The sequence below is a fragment of the Schistocerca nitens genome, chromosome 7 (genome assembly GCF_023898315.1).
Source record: "Schistocerca nitens isolate TAMUIC-IGC-003100 chromosome 7, iqSchNite1.1, whole genome shotgun sequence".
In the NCBI taxonomy this organism is placed as follows: domain Eukaryota; kingdom Metazoa; phylum Arthropoda; class Insecta; order Orthoptera; family Acrididae; genus Schistocerca; species Schistocerca nitens.
Window position 1 is genome coordinate 491,227,763 of NC_064620.1, and position 19,105 is coordinate 491,246,867.

Sequence of the window (19,105 nt, forward strand, 5' to 3'; positions counted from 1 at the left end):
CTGTGGTCCGCGCCCATTCCCTGCGACCTGCTGGGAGGTCCACTCGAGGAGCAGTCCCAGGTCGCACCTGATGAAGGTTACGAGCCACGTGACCGAAATATCGTGCAAGTACGACGCTGATATCCGGCAGAACACCCGACAACCCAAGATGTCATTAGATCGCCGGGAAAGCCTGAAGAGTTACATTAAATATCTGCCTTAATCCCAGGAAGAAGCTTCAGAGAATTTACGTTTGGAGCACGGCATTCTATACCAGTAATCATGGACTGTGAGAAAGCCGAAGAAAGACGGAGAAGAAGGGAATTGAAGTGCATGAGATGTCGTGCTATAGAAGAATATTGAAAGTTAGGTGGACTGATGAGGCAAGGAATAAGAAAGTTCCTTGCAGAATCAGCGAACAGAGCGGATTTATAGGAGGATATATGAGAAACATTGAATATATTGGAAACACTGACAAGAAGGGAAAGGATGATTGCTCATGTATTAAGACATCAGGGAATAATCGCCATGGTACTAGCGACAGCTGAACGGAGCACAGACTGTATTGAAAGACAGTCATGAGAATACATCCAATAAACAATTGAGGACTTGTGGTGGAAGTGCTAGTCTGAGATGAAGACAAAAGAGTGGAATTCGTGGTTGCCCGCATCGATCAAACCAGACTGAATAAAGAAAAAGTATCTCAAAGAGAAATGAGCAGACCTGTACATGACCTGTTTCAAGGCCACTGAGAGGGATTTGTTGATGCAGGTAGTAGCAACCGTCTCTACATTATTAAAGTTGCCTCTATTAGTCCAGTACTGACCAATTAGCTCCGTAGAGTGCGACAGAAGCTGCAAAATTATTACCTAAAGTGGAGACAGAAACACTGACGATTGGACAGTTCTGCTGACGATGGTCGTAGAAGAGTGTTATGGCGATCAGGTAAGAATACACGTCTCACGCATGCTAGCGTGCTCAGCACTGAAGTGGGTCGGTCATTGTTGCTCCTAGTACCACGCACGGGTATCAGATGCCTCTTATCAGTGTAACACTGAAGACGAAAATTCACGAACGCTACGTAGTCACGCCGTGAACATCTTCCTCCAGCAGACAGGAACAACCCTAATGGCATGGCATGTTGTATATGCTAAGCTGAGGGTGAATAAAGTAGAACCAATTTAAACCCATATCACAAACTGAGCTGTGTCGTCGAAGAAGAGTAACATGGTCTCGTCTGCCATGTGGACAGCAAAACAAGAAAAAACCAGGCATTTTACAGCGTACAGGGCGCAGCAAAATGGAATTGAAAGTTAGGCTGTAGCACAATTTGATTTCGCAGGTGTTCAAATAAAACACGCCTAAAAAAAGAAAGATAAAAAGAAAAACCGACACGCTAGGAGGAAATTCTGCGAATGGTACGGAAAACGAATAAGTGATTAATTCAAGACAAAGAGATTACCAAATTCCAAATTGAGCAAGTTCACCTCTAGCCAATGTGCGAGAATTTATTCGTCTTATTGTTGATGCCCTCCTGAGGAGTATCTCGCCGTGCTGGTTGACGGGTCCTGCCCACAATGGTCTGAACGTTCTTATGTGGGAAGAGATCCAGCGATCTTGCTGACAAACGGAGGGTTTGGCAAGTACGAAGATAAGCAATAGAAACCCTCGCCATTTGCGAGCGGGCATTATGTAGCTGAAATGTAAACCCGTGATGGCTTGACATGAAGAGCAACAAAGCGCGGGGTAGAATATTGCTGAACTGTAAGGGTGCCGCAGATGACAACCAAAAGGGTTCTGCAATGATACGACACCCCAGATCACCATTCCTGGTCGCTGGGCCATTTGGCGGGCGACAATAAGGTTGGTATCCCACGGCTCTCTTGGGCGTCTCCAGGCACGTCTTCGGTCTGGTATCTTATTGATTGGAACAGAAATGTCTTCAGTGATGAGTTTCACTTCGAACCGAGCCACGATAACCAGAGAAGACGCCACAGACCGTGGTGGGATAACAACCTGAATGTAGCCTGTCATACCTCCCGACAAGCAGGAGTGATGGTCTCATGCGATGTGCAATCTCGTGATGAGCAATTGTCATCATGTTTTGACTCAACACGGGTGATAAAGAGTCTGACTGACTGGCTACGAATCAAAATAAGAAGATACAGGGCCTGCTTGTACGTTTATGTAGGCGAACGTTTCTGACATTTATATTTTTATATCTTTTTATTAATGTATCATGTTATTTACCCTGACCACGTAATTAAACTGACGTGATTCTCTGTCGTTGTCTGCCAAGAATTTTCAAATGCTTCTTGTGTAAATTCAGACATAATTCACATGTTTCAAGTGTCAAACTCAGAACTTGCAATTTGTGTCCGGAACGTTGCAAAGAATAGGTCATTCTTCTACATCTACGTGCTTACTCTGCTATTCACAATAAATTGCCTGGCAGAGGGTTCAATGAACCACCTGCAAGCTCTCTATCTACCGTTCTACTCTCGAACAGCACGCGAGAAAAGAGAGCACTTAAATTTTTTTTGTGCGAGCCCTCATTTCTCTTATTTTATCGTGATGATCATTTCTCCATATGTAGGTGGCTGCCAACAGAATGTTTTCGCAATCGGAGGAGAAAACTGGTAATTGAAATTTCATGAGAGGATCGCGTCGCAACGAAAAACGCCTTTGTTTTAATTATGGCCACTCCAATTCACGTATCATGTCTGTGACACTATCTACCCTATTTCGCTATACAAAACGAGCTGCCCTTCTTTGTACTTTTTCGACGTCATCCGTCAGTCGCACCTGCTGCGGTTCCCACACCGCACAGCAATACTCCAGAATAGGGCGGACAAGCGTGTGATGTGATCTGTGCGAAGATTTTCTCAGTATGAATCTCTTTGTTTTTCACTTTGGTGGTAAACCCACAAATAACAGTGTGACTGCCTGCCCGAGTCAGTCAGTGGAACTACTGTAATGTTTAAGCAGGAAAGTGTACGCGTCACGTAAGAAACGAAGGAACTGTGGCTTATAAAATTAATGTTCGATCCCCAAGCTACGATTATGTTTCCACACATACCCCCAAGAAATAAGGAAACAAATTCAAAACTGGAAAACTGCTGAAATTTGTGGGACTTGTGTGTAACACACATAAGGCGCTTTCTGTAGAAAGGTTTAGTATCTGCGAACACGTATTCTGGCTGTTTGTTCTCTTAGCTGGGTGAGACACTACCTTGAGAAAGATGTTTTCGTATTTATATGCTGCCACAGCATTCCCTCAATGTCACCCCCTAAATACATAACCATTAAGATTTATAGAGCTGGATGGGATATCGAGTTTGACCCAAGTCTCCGGTATGAGCATCACGCGAAAGTTGAGGTCCTGAAGTTTCGAGCGAAACTATTCCAGGTGGGCTAGCAAGAACTGCGCATTCGTCTGAGCTAGGTTTAGTATAGCGCGCATCACAAGTTGCTTCCATGATACGGCCATGTTTAGGTGCAACAGCTGGCCGTGGGTCAGTGGTTGTCCCGGAGAAAGACGTGAATCGTAATTGTGGCGGGGGGGGGGGGGGGCAGTTCAACAGGTAGGGTAGATATGCAGGACGCTGAAACAGGTAAAATCCCCATTATAGGCAGATAAGCAGTCAGCAATAACCACGATATAAGTGTGAACTGACAGTAGAAGATACTTCAGATTCACGAAGAGACACGATGATGCAATGGATAATGCACATTGTCAAAGTAATCAATGTATTAAGTATTTATAACAAAAATATTTACACTCAGAATGAAATTATTAGAAGAGAGAACAATTAAATAAGATGAATAATGATGAAACAATACATCGAAAACTGAAACAGTGATGGTAAATACAAATAATTGATAGGAAAATAATCCAAAGCAGACAGCCCAGTATTTTCACTGGGGGGAATGCAGTGGGGAAGCCAGTGGGCATTCTGGTGAGATCCTCTCCTGGAACTGCAGGTTATGTAGCAAGAGTAAGTCGATAGAGGAGCAGGAGCGTAAGATCTGTGCCCTTCAGGTGCAGTTGAAAAACGCACAGGAGGAGCTAGATAGGATGAGGAGGGAGAAGGGGGTTGGGGAATGGGAGCTGGCTGTTGGCAAGAGATCTGCTAGGAGAAGGAGATTTTCAGATAGTTTTACTATTGGTGTTTGTAATAGATATGTCCAACTGTCAGAGTCTAGTGGAGAGGAATCTCTAGTAGCTGTAGATGTAGGAAGTATGCAGCAGACCTCAGCAGTTACGGTGGCTAGGACAGTTGCAAAGTCTAAGAGAAAGGTTCTGCTGTTAGGTAGTTCTCATGGTAGAGGTGTAGGCCAGCAGTTGCAGGAAGTTTTGGGGAGTGAGTACCAGGTCACCAGCATTGTGAAGCCTAATGCAGGATTGGCTCAGGTGACTTTTAACATAGGGGGGTTATGTAGGGATTTTACTAAAGAGGATCAGGTAGTGATTGTGGGTGGGGCTGGTAATAGTATTGATAGGGATGGGGAGTATGACATAGATGGTGACCTGGAAAAGATAGCCACTCAGACTGGCAACACGAATGTGCATTTCGTGGAACTGTTTCAGCGTCACGATCGGCCTCATCTTAATACAGCCGTCAGGCGTAATAACATGAGACTTGGGGGTGCGCTGATGACAGAAGGCATGAGTCACATTTCAGTGGTGTCGGTGGAGTCTATCAGCAGGACGGGTTTCACTAGACATGGCCTGCACCTCAACAGGTATGGGAAGGGGAGGTTGGCAAAACTTATAGGTGACAGCATAGGTGGGGGTGGTGGGATCACTCATGGGAAAATTCCGGTAGTTGTGGGTGTTAGAGCTGTACCTTTTTTAGATTGAAGTCAGCTGATAGGTATTCCTGCTTAAGGGAAGTCTCTCTAACAAAAAAACCACTTTCTACAAAGCTTGGGAATCCGATTAATGGGGGAATTAGTATATTTCATCAAAATATACAAGGTATTAGAGATAAAGTTAGTGAACTGCTTATAGATGTTGACTCTGAAATTATTGGTATATCTGAACACTTCTTAAATAAGGAGATAATTCAGAGGCTTCCTTTACCAGGAGACAGGTTGGCTGGCAGCTTTTCTAGGAGCTCTTTGCGGTGTGGGGGAGTAGCCATGTATGTGAAAAACGGTATCCCATTTGAGTCAATTGATGTTTCAAAGTACTGCACTGAAAAGGTGTTTGAATGTTGTACAGGTGTGGTTAAATTTAGTGGAGCTAAACTTCTTACTGTTGTTATTTATAGATCCCCATACTCCGATTTCACAACATTTTTGCTAAAGCTAGAGGAGGTTCTTGGTTCACTTTATAGGAAATACAAAAAGTTAGTTATATGTGGTGACTTCAATATTAATTGTATAAGTGATTGTGCAAGGAAAAGGATGCTGGTAGACCTCCTTAATTCATATAATCTTATGCAAACCGTATTCTTTCCAACGAGAGTGCAAGGGAACAGTAGAACAACCATAGACAATATTTTTGTTCATTCGTCATTATTAGAAGGGCATTCTGTTAGCAAAAAGGTGAATGGCCTTTCAGATCATGATGCACAAATTTTAAGTCTAAAAGATTTTTGTGCTGCAACACATGTTAAATATAGTTACCAACTTTTTAGGAAAGCTGATCCAGTTGCGGTACAGACTTTTGTAAACCTTATCAAGGAACAAGAGTGGCAAGATGTTTATAGTGCTGATACAGTAGACGATAAATATAATGCTTTCCTCAAGACTTTTCTCGTGCTCTTTGAAAGTTGCTTTCCGTTAGAACGTTCAAAACAGGGTACTAGCACAAACAGGCAGCCTGGGTGGCTGACTAAAGGGATAAGAATATCTTGTAGAACAAAGTGGCAATTATATCAAAACGTTAGAAACAGTCACAATCTAAATGCAGCAGCCCATTACAAACAGTATTGTAAGGTGCTTAAAAAAGTTATTAGGAAGGCAAAAAGTATGTGGTATGCAGATAGAATAGCTAAGTCTCAGGATAAAATTAAAACCATATGGTCAGTCGTAAAGGAAGTGGCTGGTCTGCAGAGACAGATCGAAAATATAGAATCAGTGCGTAGTGGGGATGTCCGTGTTACTGATAAGTCGCATATATGTACAGTACTTAATAATCACTTTCTGAATATAGCAGGTGAACTAAATAGAAACCTAGTCCCAACAGGGAATCATATAGCGCTCTTAGAAAAAAGTGTTCCGAGACTGTTACCTGAAATGCTCGTCCATGATACTGACAAGAGGGAGATTGAGTTAATAATTAAATCACTAAAGACCAAGAACTCTCATGGATATGACGGGGTATCTAGCAGAATACTGAAGTATTGTTCCACGTATGTTAGCTCAGTACTTAGCCATATCTGTAACTTTTCCTTTAGGAGTGGTCGGTTTCCTGACCGATTAAAGTACTCGGTAGTGAAGCCACTTTATAAAAAGGGAGACAGGGATAATGTTGACAATTATAGACCTATTTCTATGCCATCGGTGTTTGCTAAAGTTATCGAGAGGGTTGTATATACAAGGTTACTGCAGCATTTAAATTCACATAATTTGCTGTCAAATGTACAGTTTGGTTTTAGAAATGGCTTAACAACTGAAAATGCTATAGTCTCTTTTCTCTGTGAGGTTTTGGATGGATTAAATAAAAGGTTGCGAACGTTAGGTGTTTTCTTTGATTTAACGAAGGCTTTTGACTGTGTTGACCACAAAATATTACTGCAGAAGTTGGAACATTATGGAGTAAGGGGAGTAGCTTACAATTGGTTCGCCTCCTACTTTAAGAACAGAAAGCAGAAGGTAATCCTCCGCAATATTGAGAGTGGTAATGATGTTCAGTCCCAATGGGGCGCTGTTAAATGGGGCGTTCCCCAAGGGTCGGTGCTGGGGCCGCTGCTGTTTCTTATTTATATAAATGATATGCCTTCTAGTATTACAGGTGATTCAAAAATATTTCTGTTTGCTGATGACACCACCTTGGTAGTGAAGGATCTTGTGTATAATATTGAAACATTATCAAATAATGTAGTTCATGACATAAGTTCGTGGCTTGTGGAAAATAATTTGATGCTAAACCACAGTAAGACTCAGTTTTTACAGTTTCTAACTCACAATTCAACAAGAACTGACATTTTAATCAGACAGAATGGGCATGTTATAAGCGAGACGGAACAGTTCAAGTTCCTAGGCGTATGGATAGATAGTAATCTGTTGTGGAAAGCCCATGTTCAGGATCTTGTTCAGAAACTAAATGCCGCTTTATTTACCATTAGAACAGTATCTGAAATAAGTGACATTTCAACACGAAAAGTAGTATACTTCGCATATTTTCACACGCTTATGTCATATGGTATTATTTTTTGGGGTAATTCTTCTGATTCAAAAAGGGTATTTTTGGCTCAAAAACGGGCTGTTCGAGCTATGTATGGTGTAAGTTCGAAAACCTCTTGTCGACCCCTATTCAATAGTCTGGGAATTTTGACATTGCCCTCACAGTATGTATTTTCTTTAATGTCGTTTGTTGTTAGCAATATTAGCTTATTCCCAAGAGTTAGCAGCTTTCACTCAGTTAATACTAGGCAGAAATCAAATCTGCATGTGGAATGCACTTCCTTGACTCTTGTGCAGAAAGGAGTGCAGTATTCTGCTGCATCCATTTTCAATAAGCTACCACAAGAACTCAAAAACCTTAGCAGTAGCCCAAACACTTTTAAGTCTAAACTGAAGAGTTTCCTCATGGCTCACTCCTTCTATTCTGTCGAGGAGCTCCTGGAAGAGCTAAAAAATTAAGCAAATTCCAGTGTTACATTCTTGATTTTCTTTATTTAAACTAACGACTTGTCGCCTGAATATGTTTCTTATATTTCATTTCATCTGTTTCTACAATCGTGTTATAATTTCATGTATTGACTCGTTCCATGACCATGGAGACTTCTCCTAAATGTGCTCCCACGGAACAATAAATAAATAAAAAAAAAATAAAAGACTTACTTTCATCGCTAAAAGTGATGCAAAATTCAAGAGACCTAAATTTTGCCTCCTTAAAGTTAAGCTTCTAAGTTCAGTATTATTGCCGACTGTTTCCTTTTATACTGTTTTCTTTACATTAATCTGCCAGAATTGCTCCACAAATTTTCATACCGATCTGGGAGATTGTACTCTTCAATAATGCCATCCTTTCCGATCGAGTCTGGAATGTGAAAAGATTCTTATTTGATACGAGAACTGAGAGCGGTTATTTGCCGAGAAAAAAAATGTATTTAACACTTTCCTGGAGAAAATACATTATATATAGTGAAATTCGGAAGAAATAAATAGAAATAATAAGTTACTGTAATTTAGGAGAAAAATATTGATAATAGCTCTTGGTTTTTCTGCCAGGTGTTAGTAGTATTTTAACGCCAGTGGTATAAGCAGTTAAAGTCGAAATTCAAACTACAAACATATTGTGCAGCTAGAACTGCAAGTAATCAGAGACTCGCAGACATAAAATAAAGTCAGATACTTGAGTAGAACGAAACAGGCACGAAGTAAGAAATATGAGCTCAGAGAATTTACGTAAAAGTAGGTAGGTGCTTGTGATTAAATTAAGCAAACGGTTAAAGACGTTACAAAGCAGATTATCATACTGATGTAGATGAAATCAAAAATTACTTAACAGTGGTACCTGTGCAAACAGCTTTAGATAATCTAGGATGGAGAAAACAAAACAAAAGACAGCTTTAATGCACCTTTTAAGGAGCAGTCGAAGGTTTTAGCCAGAGACTGCAGAATGATGGTAAAATATGATTAATGAAATAAATTTGTTAATGTCTTTGCGCACGTTTAGAAAAGAGCAGTAGAAAACACTAAGACTATTGAGAAAACAAAACAGAATGCTGGATAAATACGTCATGTTATAAGTTGTCAAACCACGCAGTAACTAATAACGGACAATACATTTTACTAACCTCCGAGATTTTTATAAGACTGTGCATATCGAGAAACGAATACGAAACAGTTGACAGTGAAAAATATTGACATTGTGGAAGTACTAATAGCATTTTGCACTGCGAGGAAGAGAAAGTAAATTCTCCTGGGAATGTTTAAATAGAAACAATTAAAATAGGAGGCAAAATAAGAGAACAGTAACAGGAATAATTGTTTGCAGAACGTCTATAGAGCAAAACAAATTCAGAAAACTGAAATAAGGCTGTAACTATTCCACTTGACCAGAAAGGAAAAGACAAGAAACAAAAAAGTTACCACTGTCCCTTCTGCAATATACGAGGTACACTCTAAAAATTTTCAAGAGTTTTATAGAATAAAAATCTGTCTTTTGAAGGGGATATAACACACGTAACATTTGTAACAGTGAATGAGACAGTGGAACGGAGCTATGGGTGCCAGTTAGCACTTCCACTAAGGCTCGTGGTTTTAGAGACAGCTGGCCCCTCAGTTTCAAGTTTATATGTATTAAAGGTGTTGGACCAGCGAGGCATTGTCCCAGTTCATGGCAGTATACTGAACAATATGTACTTGAGTTCTACAGCTTCCATTAGACGTCTTCATCGCTGTTATTCAGGATTGGATGATGGGCCTAAATGGGAGTTCCATATCGACGAAACTATTCTCATCAGTCCTGAAGAATGTTGTCAGATTTGTCACTTCAGGAAAGAAAGAAGAAATAATTGTTCAGCTGTACTGTGATTTCCACGGTCACAACAAAAGACACAAAAATAATTTGCATGTAGACTTCGCACCTTTGTCTGTGAATCAGAACGGAGCTGTGTGGCTCTGGTGGAAAAATATTCAACGAGCTCCCGTGTAACATAAATAGTGAAGTGGTAAATGCTACGAATTAAAAAAAAAGTGATCTATAGCCAAGGATGAAAAACTTCTTTTAATTACACGGAAACTAGTAGCGTCTGCTGTAAACCGGTTGGCAAGCTCTAATATTCTGTTAGTGTACTACTTTTTTATCCAGAAAAATACCATTGTAACCAAGCAATATTAAGCAGCCAGTAGTGCGTAAATAGTAGCTCTGTATTATAACGGAGGAAGCAGCAACGTTTTTCTATGAGCCTTGCTTCGAATTTATTCATTTAAATTAAGCTCTAATAAAGAGTGAACAGCATCAGCTGTTAGTAAAGTACACATCTCAGCTTTCTATGACCTTCTTGTCTTTTTTTTAATGTATACCATCACTTGTTCCACATCCGTGAGTGTTAGCCTTCTTCACGCGGTCTACGGAACACGCAGAATGAATGAATGAAGGAATGAACGAATGAGTTTACGAAACATATCTTAACGATCTGATTTTGTTACTGACATTGTACTGCTCTTTTCTGGCACATATAAAATTCGAGAGAGAATGAAAAAAATGGTGAAATTTGAAATTAGCCATGTCAAACATTTATCATATGAGAATTATCTCTTACGGTTGTCAAAAGATTTTTTGCGATTGAAATTTCGAGTATTAATGCAGTCGCAACAAATAAAAGTTTGGCTACCGTAAGCGATAATTACCGCGTTTAATAAGTACATGAAGGCAGCAGAACCACCAAAATCAAATTAAAATAAGACTAATCCAAATAATGACAAATACATCGATAAGAATTTACGAGTTTTATAGGAATTAAGGGCAACGACTCTAGATCGATAGAAACAAAAATTAATCGTAAAATTGAAAATTACCTTTATTGCCCTTGACAAATGTTTTCCGAAACTAAGTGTTCACAATCTGCGTGTAGAGCCAGTTTTTATAGCAGCTCTATGACATGAGCTTTAACAGTAAAGAAACGTTCAGACAGTGACGACTAGAGTAATAGAGAGTTGCATGTAGAGAGTTTGTGTAAGATACAAGAAATAAGTAAAATTGTTCACGGCTCACGCTGCAGTTGATGGCGTAATTGTGCTTGCTATTGAAAGTAAATAGGAAGGGTGGAACATGTGTTCAGATAAACGGATGGTATACGGACCATTGATGTTCACGCCCGGGTTCGAAGAGATAAGAACAGATCTAGGCAACGACTTAACTGGAAGAATGGTAGATGACGTTAAAACACATGGAAAAGCAACATCCATGTCCACAGCTGAAAGCTGCGATGCGTGGGTTAGGCTCCCAGAGGTTTCTGTAAGCTAGAATATAATATCCTGCCCACACAGTCTCTATCTTACTTCGAAGTGGTATCTAGAGAGCCTCTCATGCAGGTTCAGCATTGACTGTGCTATCCGTTGAAACGTAAAAATAGAACAGCACTCCGCTGTTGCCACCGTTTGGCATTAGGCCAGCACAAAGTTGAGTTACCTACACGCCAAAGAAGTGCCAACCTATTCAGAGCACGGAGCAAGGTTGCAGCTGCTCCTTTTCTCTTGCAAAGAAGAGATACAGAACACGTTAGAAGTTGAGAGATTGTTGAGCTGTTGTACCCTTGAGTCCGCAGACTTGTTTGATGCGGCTCTCCATCTAGTCCATCCTGTTCAAATCGCTACATCTCCGAATATCTACCGCAGCCTACACCCATGTGAAATGCCTACTGTTTTTATCCCTTGGAATGCCTCTGGAGGTTTTGCTTACACACTTCTTTCCAAAGTTAAACCGAGAATTGCTTTGATGCTTCAGCAAGTGTCGTATCAGCCAACCACTTCGTTAAGTCAAGTTGTGCCATAAATGTTTTTCTTCTCAATGTGATTCAGTGCTTCCTCATTAGTTACCCGATCTACCCATCTAATCTATCGCATTCCTCTATAACATCTTATTTTTAAACGTTTCACGATCTTCTTATCTGTAGTATGAACTAATTAACGTCCACGTTTCACTTCCGTAGGAGGCTAAACTCCAGACAAAAACATCCAGAAAAGACTGCCTGACCCTTAAATTTATATCCAATGTTAACAAATTCCTCTTTTTCAGAAATGCTTTCCTTTTATAGCCAGTCTGCACTTTCTCTCCTCTCTACTTCATCCATCATCAGTTATTTTCCGCCCAAACATTAAAACTGATCTGTTACTTTCACTGTCACAATTCTTCCTCTAATTTCCTCAGTATCTCCTGATTCAATTCGATCACATTCCATTATTCTTATTTTACTGTTATAGATGATTGTCTTAAAAACCCCTTACAATACACTGTACATTCCGTTCAACTCTTCAAACAAGGCTTTTGCTGTCTCTTACAGAATTATAGTGTCATCGGCAAACCTCAAAGTTTTCATTTCTTCCCCATGAACTTTAATTGCTCCTGCAAATTTTTCTTTGGTTTCTTTTCTACTCGCTGAACCCACAGACTGAATAACTTCGAGAACAGACTACAGCCTTAGGTCACATCTCTCTCTACTACTGCTTCCTTCCATCTTCTTCGGCTCTTATAACTGCCGTCTGGTGTCTGCATAACCTGTATAAAACCTCTCACTTTGTGCTACCTTCAGAATCTAGTAGAATCTATTCCAGTCAACTGTCAAATGCTTTCTCTGAATCTACAAAAGCTACAAGCGTAGGTTTTATTTCGTTTCAGCTATATTCTAAGTTGCAAAGAGAGTATTGCCTTGTCGGTCTTACATTTCTGTGGAGCCGAAACTTATCTTCCTGGAGATCGGCTTCTGCCAGTTTTTTCATTCTTCGTGTCAGTATTTTTCAATCATTAATAATTATACTGAGTTTTTTTTTAAATCCGTGTCTTGTGACTGGTCTGAGACAGTCCGCCATGAGTTCCTCTCTTGTGCCAATCTCTTCATCTCACAGTAACACTTGCAACCTACGCCTTCAGTCATTTGCTGGACGTATTTCAATCTCTGTCTTCCTCTACACCTTTTACTCTCTACTGCTTCCTCTAGTACCTTTCCGTGATGTACTAACAGATGTCCTACCATCCTTTCCCTTCTTCTTGTCAGTTTATTCCATATATTCCTTCCCCGACGATTTTCTGGAGAACGTTCTCATTCCTTACATTATCAATCCATCTAGTTTTCCTCGTTCCTCTGTAGCAGGACATTTCAAACGCTCCGATTCTCTTCTTCTTCGGTTTTCTCACGGTCCATGTTTCACAGTCACGCAACGCTGTACTCCAAACGTTCATTCTGAGAGTTTTCTCCCCCAAATTAAGGTCTATGTGTGATACCGTTAGACTTTTCTTGATCACGAAAGTCCTTTTTGCCAGCGCTAGTCTGCTTTTTATGACCTCCTTGCTCCGTCCGTCATGCGTTATTTTCCTGACCAGTTGGAAGAATTCCTTGACTTCATCTACTTCATGACCACTAATTCTGATGTTAAATTTATCGCTGATCTCATTTCTCCTATTCCTCACCACTTACGTCTTTCTTCAATTTATTTGCTATCTGTATTCTGTACTCATTAGATTGTTCATTCCATTCAGCAGATTCTCTAACTGTACTTCACTTTCATTGATTGTAGCAATGTAATCAGCGAATATTAACATTTATATCCTTTCACCTTGAATTTTATTTCCACTCTTGAACCTTTCATTTATTTTTTTCGTTGCTTCTTCGATGTACGGACTGAGCAATAGGAGCGAAAGACTACATCCCCGTCTTATACCCTTTTTAATCGGAGCACTTCGTTCTTGGTTTCCCTCTTCGCTCTCGTGGATAACGTATACTACCAGTCATTCCCTATAGGTTACGCCTACATATTTCAGAATATCGAACATCTTGCGCCATACTGCTAGTTGGGTAATATTCACTCCCGTCAGGAGCTGCTTTACTTGGAATTGAACTTATTGCTTTTTGCTAGAAATCTGAGAGTATTTCGGGTGTTTCACTTATTTCGCACAATGCGTGGAATTGTTTTGTCATGGCTGACCCTCCAAAGGATGTCAAAAATTCACAGCAAATGTCACCTGATCCAAGGACTTTATTTCAGTTTAGGTCCGTCAGCACAATATTAAATTCTTCTCACAGTGTCATGTCGCCCATCTTATATTTATCTACTTTCTCTTTCCTATCTCCGTTATTTCCGCGAGTTGTGGTGCTAGCAGTGTGACATAGTGATTAGCGTCGCTGACTGGCGTGTAGTGAGTTGCCAGTTCAAACCTGACAACCAGCAGATACTTGGGATACAGTATTTATTGTTTCTGGAATGTTCTCGAAATATGTTTGTAATTTGTGTATATTCTGGAGTATTCGGTGATGATGTACACAGCATTAATCTCAAATTTTCTGTATTCCTTTAAAGATTAGCACTCTCCTTCCTGTTCAATTCCGTTCTGGCTGTAAGTTGGTTTTTGCAATAAACATGCTTTCAGTCCTTGGTGTTGCACTTCATTGACGACCCTACTATCGTATTTGGACTTGGGTGAGGTCTCAGCGTAACATTGTTTGTTTGAGACGCCTGGTATTTCAAAAACAACTACATTATCGTGGCACCAGACTAGGCAATATAAAAGCCGCCGCCTACGCGGACAGAAAGAAGGATACAGTCAGTACATCTTTCCCGAAGTCCGTTTATTCAGGAAACCAATGGATTCCTAGCAAGCCTAAGTCAGCTGCATTTGTCAGTATTCTCCGGAGATACTGGCTAGGACTCGATGAGACAACAGATGGAATGATACGATGTGTCTGACTAATGTTTACGTGTAGTTTGACGGTACAGGTCAGCAGTGGTAGAAGAATAACGAAGAGAAGTTCAGTAGCTGGGACAAATTCCATGCCGAACTGAAAAAACAGAAAGAAAGAAAGAAAGAAGATCCCCGGCGACAATCAGCAGCAAGTCCGCTTAGCGGAACAATAGTTGGAGAACAGCACCCAAATTCATGGAGAAACGACAAAATCGTATATGCAGAATCTTTCAGGCATACAGACAGACAGTCATGCGAAATACTTTTGAAGACGTCTTCTGAAAAATGCCTTGAGCAGCTAGCACAAAACCCCACATGCAATGGAAATATCTTAGACCTTGCAGCTACAAATAGTCCGGACCTTATCTACAATGTGAGTACAGAAAGAGGGATTAGAGGTCATGATATTATAGAAACTATGATTACGAAAGTTAGTCAATCAGTGAAGAAGGCTAGGATAGTGTTTCTGCTAGATACAGGAGGTAAGCAGTTATTAACTTCTTACTTAGACAGTGAATTGCCATCAATTAATAACAGTAAGATGGATGTAGAGCTAATATGGGAAAAGTTTAAGCAGATTGTAACCGTGGTCTGGAGAGTTACGTTCCTGGCAAGTGGATAAACGATGGGGAAGACCCACCATGGTTTAATGACGAAATTCGTAAGATGCTGAAGAAGCACAGGCTGTTGCACTCTAGGTTCAAAATTCGACAAGCGAAAATTAGTTTAGATTAGCGCGTCCGTGAAAACATCAATGCGGGAAGCATACAAAACCTACCACCCTCATACCTTAGCAAAAGATCTGGCAGAGAACCCAAGAAAATTATGGTCGTATGAAAAATCGCTAAGTGTATCTAAGGCTTCAATTCAGTCCCTTGTTGACCATTTTACTGTGGCAGCTAAAGATAGCAAAGCCAAAGCCGAAGTTTTAAATTCACGTCCAAGAAATCGTTCACGCAGGAGAACTGTACAAATATACCGCCACTTGATCACTGGACAGACTCCCGTATGGACGACATAGAAATAAGCAAACCTGGCGTAGAGAAGCAACTGAAAGACTTGAAAACAAATAAATCACCAGGTCGGGACGGAATCCCATTTCGATTTTTCAAAGAATACTCTACGGCATAGCCCCTTCCCTAGTTTTCATTTATCGTCAATCTTTTCCCCGGCACGAAGTCCCTAGGGACTGGAAAACAGATGACTCCAGTTTATAAGAAAGGTAAAACAAGGGATCTGCAAAATTACAGATCAATATCTCTAACTTCTGTTTGCTGAGAAATCCTTGAACTCATTCTCAGTTCGAGTATATAAAGTTTATTGAGGCTAAGAAGCTTATGTCCACGAATCAGCATGGTTTTATAAAGCATCGCTCGTGCGGAACTCAGCTTGCCCTTTTCTCACGTGGTATGCTGAGAACCTTGGATGAAGGACAACAGGCAGATTCCCTGATTCTAGATTTCCGGAAAGCATCTGACACAGTGCCCACGGCACGCTGTTAACGCAGGTACGAGCATATGGAATAAGTTCTCAGATATATGAGTGATTCGAAGATTTCTTAAGTAATAGAACCCAGTACGTTGTCCTCGACGACGAATGTTCATCAGAGGCGAGGGTATCTTCAGGATTGCCCCAGGGAACCGTGATAGGACCACTGTTGTTCTCTATATACATAAATGATTTGGCTGACTGAGTGGCCAGCACACTCCGGTTGTTTGCTGATGAAGCAGTGGTGTACGGTAAGGTATAGAAGTTGAGTGACTGTAGGAAGATACAAGACGACTTAGACAAAATTTCCGGTTTGTGTGATGTATGACAGTTAGCCCTAAATTTGGAAAAATGTAAGTTAATGTAGATGTGTAAGAAGAACAAGCCTGTAATGTTTGGGTACAGTATGATTACTGTCCAGATGACACAGCCAAGCCGTTTAAATATCTGGGCGTAACGTTGCAAAGCGATATGAGGAGGCAAGTGGTCGACTTCGGTTTATCTGGAGAATTTTAGGAAAGTATCATTCGTCTGTAGAAGAGACAGCATATAGGACGTTGGTAGACCTATTCTTAAATAATGCTAGGGCCTTTGGGATACGTGAAAGGTCGGATTGAAGGATTCAAATGGTTCAAATGGCTCTGAGCACTATGGGACTTAACATCTATGGTCATCAGTCCCCTAGCACTTAGAACTACTTAAACCTAACTAACCTAAGGACATCACACAACACCCAGTCATCACGAGACAGAGAAAATCCCTGACCCCGCCGGGAATCGAACCCGGGAACCCGGGCGCGGGACGCTAGAACGCTACCGCACGACCACGAGCTGCGGACAGGATTGAAGGAAGACATCGAAATAATTAAGAGGAGGGCTGCTAGATATTTTGCCGGTAGGTTCGAACATAACGTAAGTGTTACGGAGATGGGTATTCCTGGAGGGAAGGCGGCATTCCTTTCGGGAAACGCGATTGAGAAAATTTAGAAAACCGGCCTCTGAATCTGACTGCTGAACGATTCTGCTGCCGTCAACATAGAGAGTGTTTATAAATGAATATCAGGGTTTTAACGATTTATAATATTTATTATATTAACGGATAGCGTCTTGAAAGGAGGATATAAGATGAACATCAACAAAAGCAAAACGAGGATAATGGAATGTAGTCGAATTAAGTCGGGTGATGCTGAGGGAATTAGATTAGGAAATGAGACACTTAAAGTAGTAAAGGAGTTTTGCTATTTGGGGAGCAAAATAACTAATGATGGTCGAAGTAGAGAGGATATAAAATGTAGACTGGCAATGGCAAGGAAAGCGTTTCTGAAGAAGAGAAATGTGTTAACATCGAGTATAGATTTAAGTGTCAGGAAGTCATTTCTGAAAGTATTTGTATGGAGTGCAGCCATGTATGGAAGTGAAACATGGACGATAAATAGTTTGGACAAGAAGAGAATAGAAGCTTTCGAAATGTGGTGCTACAGAAGAATGCTGAAGACTAGATGGGTAGATCACATAACTAATGATTAAGTATTGAATAGGATTGGGGAGAAGAGAAGTTTGTGGCACAACTTGACCAGAAGAAGGGATCGGTTGGTAGGACATGTTCTGAGGCATCAAGGGATCACCAATATAGTATTGGAGGGCAGCGTGGAGGGTAAAAATCGTAGAGGGAGACCAAGAGATGAATACACTAAGCAGATTCAGAAGGATGTAGGTTGCAGTAGGTACTGGGAGATGAAAAAGCTGCACAGGATAGAGTAGCATGGAGAGCTGCATAAAACCAGTCTCAGGACTGAAGACCACAACAACAACAACATATTAAACTTACAGTTATAAATGATGTGTCAAATAAAGAGCAACTCAAACACTTTTACCAAGAACCCTATAAGTGTTCAATGTGAGCACTATTTGTCACACGGCACACATCAAGTATATACCCAAGCGCTGGGTAGGCCGCACGGGGCCCAATGACGGGACTTGCTTTGCATGGCCTCCACGTTCACCCGACCTAACGCCATGCGATTTTTTCCTTTGTGTCTTCATCAAGGATCGTGTGTACGTGCCTCCGCTACCAGAAGACCTCCTTCAATTAAGAAACCGGATTGAAATAGCTGTTGCTACAATCACTGAAGACATACTTATGAACGTTTGGGAAGAACCCGGCTTTAGACTTGATGTGTGCCGTGTGACAAATGGTGCTCACATTGAACATTTATAAGGTTCTTGGTAAAACTGAGTTGCTCTTTCATTTGACATATCATTTATAAATGTAAGTTTAATATAACAAATATTATAAAGCGTTAAAACCCCGATATTCATTTATAAACACCCTGTACATCGCGCGTAAGGACCACGAAGATAAGCTACGAGAAATTGGGGTTCATACGGAGGCGTACAGACAGTCGGTTTTCCACCGCTTCATTTGCGAGTGGAACAGGAGGGGAAATGACAAGTAGTGGTACAGGGTACTCTCCGACATGCACCTTCCGGTGCCTTGTGGAGTATCTATGTAGATGTAGACGTAGATATCCCATATCTTGAAATCGAGTGAGACAGAAGTCTACGAAATCTCGCACTTGAGGTAAGGAGTAGTAGAAGACATGCACCATGCTCCTCTGTTGAAGTATGTTACAACAACATATGAATAGATTGAGTCTTTCCCGCGGATAGATTAAACGCAACAGGAAAAGAAAAGAGGTATGACCGGCTGCCAAATGCTGTCCGTGAGGCAGCTGTCGAAGATCACTATGAGTTCGTCCCTCTCATATGCCGGAGAGTAAGGGAGAAAAGACAGCAGAGTAAGGCAGCCAGAATATGGGAGATCGGGAACCCAAGAGATGAGACAGCAACCATGAATGTCGATCCAATAGTCAGGTCGTGGAGAATGCCCAAGGACAGGTGTATCGATCTTTGGCACTTACCTTCGCGACTAGTCGAATGCACCGTCAAGAATGGACTCGGACAAGTCAGACTTTGGCCCTCACCGTCAAACGGAAACCTGATATCCGACCAACGCAGATACAACCAAATCTTCCGCCAAGTACAGCGACCTGCAGGAAAA

At 41.0% G+C, this 19,105-nt stretch overlaps 1 protein-coding gene across 1 annotated transcript in view; it reads left to right on the plus strand.

Annotated features, from left to right (window-relative positions):
- Window positions 1-19,105, plus strand: part of LOC126195703 (protein O-mannosyl-transferase TMTC2-like) — a 607,124-nt gene that overhangs the window by 212,764 nt on the left and 375,255 nt on the right. The gene's annotated exons all lie outside the window — the stretch shown is intronic.